The sequence below is a fragment of the Callorhinus ursinus genome, unplaced genomic scaffold, assembly GCF_003265705.2.
Source record: "Callorhinus ursinus isolate GAN/ISIS: 27379988/994484 unplaced genomic scaffold, GSC_fseal_2.0 scaffold46, whole genome shotgun sequence".
Taxonomy (NCBI): Eukaryota; Metazoa; Chordata; class Mammalia; order Carnivora; family Otariidae; genus Callorhinus; species Callorhinus ursinus.
In genome coordinates this window covers 7,133,185-7,137,629 of record NW_027397108.1, presented here as the reverse complement: position 1 = coordinate 7,137,629, position 4,445 = coordinate 7,133,185, and the positions used below count along the sequence as shown (strand labels likewise).

Genomic DNA, 4,445 nt, shown 5'->3' with positions numbered 1-4,445 from the left:
TCCAGCTCCTGTGAGTCTTCCTAGCTGCCTCCACCCAGACATGTGAGGCCCCCTCGGACGGGTTCTCACAGCACCCTTTACTTTCTTGTAACCCATCAGTGTCTCAGACTTCCCTTGTTTGGATGACCTTGACAGCTTTGAGGAGTACCAGTTGGTTATTTATTTATTTTTTAAGATTTTATTTATTTATTTGACAGAGAGAGACACACAGAGAGAGGGAGCACAAGCAGGGGGAGTGGGAGAGGGAGAAGCAGGCTTCCCCGCGGAACAGGGAGCATGATGCAGGGCTCGATCCCAGGACCCTGGGATCATGACCTGAGCTGAAGGTAGATGCTTAACGACTGAGCCACCCAGGGCCCCGAGGTTGGTTATCTTGAAGAGTGTTCCTCTCTTAGAGTCTGTTTGATGTTTAGTCTCATGATAAGAGTTTGGTTAGGAGTTTTTGGGACAAAGATTTTCATAGGTAAAGCGTCCTTCTCATCCATCATAACAAGGGTGCAGGCTATCAATATGACTTCTATGTTGATGTTGACCTTGACTGTTCGCCTGAAGTGTGTCTGTCAGGTTTTCCCACTGAAAAGTTACTTTTTCCCCCTTCCACCCTGTACTCTTTGGAAGGACATTAGTCTGCGCAATCCACAGCCAAAGAGTGGGGGGTTTTGCACCCCCGGAGCACAGTTTTAAGGAAGGCCTGACAGAGCCATCAGGGAGTCCATGAGTCAAGGGTCACCTGTCAGAGGAGTCCCACGTTCTCCAGGAATGGGCCGGGCTCACTGTTTCTGCCATGCTCTGTCACTGGCTGGGAACAGCCCAGGGCAAGCTTGGCCTCAGTGCAGAAGTGGCAATGGATTTCAGGAGCTGGGGCTGTGGGGCAGTCGCCCACCCTGCAGGTGGAGATCTGCAGGACAGCTCCTCAATGCCACCAAGGCCAAAGGGAGAAGCCACGTGTCCATGTTCCCCCAACGGTCCAGCCGAGGTCCTAGCCAACCACCAGGTGATGCCTCCAGCCTCCGTGCCTTCACTCCAGAAGCCCGGGTCATCAAGACACATTCTTTCCACCGTGCTCTGTCCAAATTCCCCACACCGAATCTGGGAGCACTAAAAAAATGGTCCTGCTAAGCCACGAGGTTTTTCGGTGATATGTCACACGGCTCTATAAACTGGACTGCTGCCTGCCCTCGCTGTTGGGAGGCCCACCTGTCCCTTTATAATAAACTCCCCTCTCTTGCTTATGTGGTCCCAGTACCTTCTGTGATAGCCACCCTGAAGTGTCTCACTGAAGACTCCACCTGGCCTGTGGGTTAAGAAGGTGCTGGAGGCTCTTGGGCGAGGCTCTGGAAAGAACAAGCTGCCTTTGACAGCATCAAAATTCAGAGAACCCCGGGGAGCTTTCCCAAGCCTGGGCTCAGCCCTCCTGGACCCAGGCCACAGGCGTTGCCCCTTGGGTAAAGGCAATTTGTAATTCATCCCCAACGCTGAAAATGCATCCATTTGAAGGGACTGGACTACTGCGGTAGAAAGCAGGGGAGAGCTCAGCGCCCAGGGGAGGGGCGTGACCCACCGGGGCCAGGAGAAGTGGCTTCCCCGCTGGGCAGGAACGCTCAGCATCTTCTGAGCAACACAAATTGAAATGGTGAGACCAATCCTTTGACACAAAGAAGCTCTGGTAAGGACTCAGAGCTATTTTCTGCTTGTATCAAGAAACTGAAGCACGATTTTACGCAAACAAGATCTGCTGGTCTCTAATGCATTCTGGACTGTTTGTTCACCACCTTTCAGAAAATTAGAATTTCTGTTTAAACAAAAGATTTTCTTCTCATAATCTATTTATGGCTGACATTGCAAAAGTCATCTCATAACGCAAATCAGAGAGCGAGAAGTAGAGAGTGAGGGAAAAGGGCAGGAGGGGTGCCGAGGGTCACCGAGGTGGGAAGGAGCAACTATTGGCTTTTTAGGCATCTACCTCATTCTAGCACGTCCCCAGGGGAGGAAGGAGGCAGGGCAGGAGGGAGGAGGAAGGGAGAAGGGAGCGAGGAAGGGCTGCTGTGGGGACTTATTCGTTATCCATCCCTGCTCTCCTTCCTTACACCATGTGGATTTCATTCCAGCATCTATCCTGTCTCCAAAGCAGTCACCGCCCCCCAGGAGAAGCTGCTCCTACCTCTGGCTCCAGGATGTGTCTGCATCATCCAAGGGCATCAAAAGACAGTAGACTGTGGAGGTAAACTGTGGAGCCAGACGGCTTGGGCTAGAATCCCAGCTTTTCCACTTACAAGCTGTGCAACCTTGACCAAGTGACTCAACCTCTCTGGGCCAGTTTCCTCATCTGTAAAATGTGGATAGGAATTACACCCCTCTTATAGTGCTGTAAGAGGACTGAGTATTTTAAAGTGCTTACGAGGCTGGCTGGCACAGAACATTTTGTTAAATGAATAAACGCAATTTCATTCTCTTTACCAGTATTTTGCTGAGGAATGAGGAGTGGATATGTGACTGTCTCCGGGCAAACATGCATGAGCAGGAACTGCCCCTCCTCCCCTGCCCCAGATTTCTTGTTATGTGAGAAACACACAGCACGTCTGCTAGAGCATCGAGGGGGTCGCTGCTCCTCACCACGGAAGCCTTCTGGACTTACTTCACTCGAAGTGACTCAGGTTAACCGTTGGCTAGGGGTTCACAGTGGTGATCCTGCATCCTTGGGAACTCTTGTGACACCAGAAAACAAAACCTGCCACTTCCTTCCAAATGCAGTGACATTCCATGAATGCTAACTGTAACTTAATAAAGGTGACATAATGATATACTTTGTAGATCTTTATATAAACACGGGCTGGGCTTTGCAATTTCCTGTCTGTATTCTGGGGTCAATACCATTTTCTTCCAGGTCTCCAACAGGCGTATATGTTCTGACAGGCTTGTAGGCCCTATGCCCTGGACCACTGATGCCTCCTGAATAAATATGGCTCAGTGCTCAGTACCCAACAGACTTCCCACGACGCAGCACTGTGGCTGCTGAGCTCCCCTCAGAGCCTTTGTCCTCCCTATCAACGGCTCTCTTGCAGAAACACAGCCCATCTTCCCAGCCTGGAATCAGCAGGTGACAAGGCGCTCTGCTTGGCCAGTCTTGGCTACATGGCCACCTTTGGACCCAGGCTGTTCAGGCGGGAGGGAAAGGTCACTGTTTCATGTGACCTACGTAGGTCAGGAGAAGACTTTGCCAGAGTCACAGGGGACACCAGCAGCAGCCAAGGGGATTTTTCGGCAATGATTACATTAGTCAGGCTCTCACGCGATAATTCTGATTTACTGACCGCCTGACATAAACGAAATAGATGCACATATCTGCCCCCACGCGCACACCTGCCCGCACTGCACACCTGCCCGCACTGCACACCTGCCCGCACGCGCACACCTGCCCGCACGCGCACACCTGCCCGCACGCGCACACCTGCCCGCACGCGCACACCTGCCCGCACTGCACACACCTGCCCGCACGCGCACACCTGCCCGCACTGCACACACCTGCCCGCACGCGCACACCTGCCTGCACTGCACACACCTGCTCGCAGCGTCCAGGGCGTGGGTCAGAAGCTCAGCTCGGATGCCGTACGCCTTCCGGGGAGTGGATGCGGGCAGCACGCCCCGGGTTCCTCCCGCCCAGAAGCGGGGCGTGTTCAGGCCTTTCCACGTACCACGTTCGCCCCCTTCCCATTGGCCAGAGCAAGTCACATGGCCCAGGCCACGAGGAGAGCGTGGGAAGGACGCACCCACCCTGAGTCCCCGGTTGGCTGTGGGGCTGACCCTCACCACCCGCTGTGGGAGTGAAGACCAGCCTGCCACAATGTGTACTGCTGTGCCTGGTGTCTGTGAACTTGGCCTGTCTTTCCGGTGTGCCGCTGCCCTCCTCTTGGCCAGGCTGCGGCGGAGCAGGGGGGAACTGACCGCAGGCGCCTTTAAAATACGGATTTCCCGGTCATTTCAGGGACCTGGCACTAACACCTTGTTAGCTTCCCTCTCCCTGCAAATCACTGCGGCTTAGTTACCGTGGGAAAGCAGCAGGAAAGGTGGGGGGATATGGGTCATCGTGCAAGTTGGGGAATTAAGAACAAAGAAAAATGGATTCTAGAAGTAATACATGAACATGCCCATTAAACAAGTCCAACAATAGAGACGTGTGCAAATCAAAGATACGGATGCGCCCCTCACCCTTCTCTCCCTGACTCCCTGTGGGGGGAAACTGTGATCCCCTGCCTTCGCCTCCTTGCTGTCCCGAGTGTGCCTTCCTCCAGAATCCAGCGTCCAAGCAGTCTAGAAGCTTCGGCCCTGTGGTTTGTTAGAAGAATTCCTTCCCTTCCCCCAGGCTGCCAGTTGCCTCCCTGGAGCTTCTGGAATTACACAGAGTTGGAGGTTTCTAAGGATGTGCCAGGATCTCTTTTTTTAGTAGA

General features: G+C 53.3%; 1 long non-coding RNA gene across 1 annotated transcript; it reads right to left on the bottom strand.

The window, feature by feature from the left end:
* Nucleotides 1-321: 321 nt before the first annotated feature.
* Nucleotides 322-3,681, bottom strand: LOC141370826 (uncharacterized). Its single transcript, XR_012375235.1, has 3 exons — nt 3,560-3,681; nt 2,162-2,326; nt 322-1,098 (listed from the first exon to the last, which is right to left on the bottom strand). It is a non-coding gene; the product is annotated as an uncharacterized lncRNA (long non-coding RNA).
* Nucleotides 3,682-4,445: the final 764 nt, after the last annotated feature.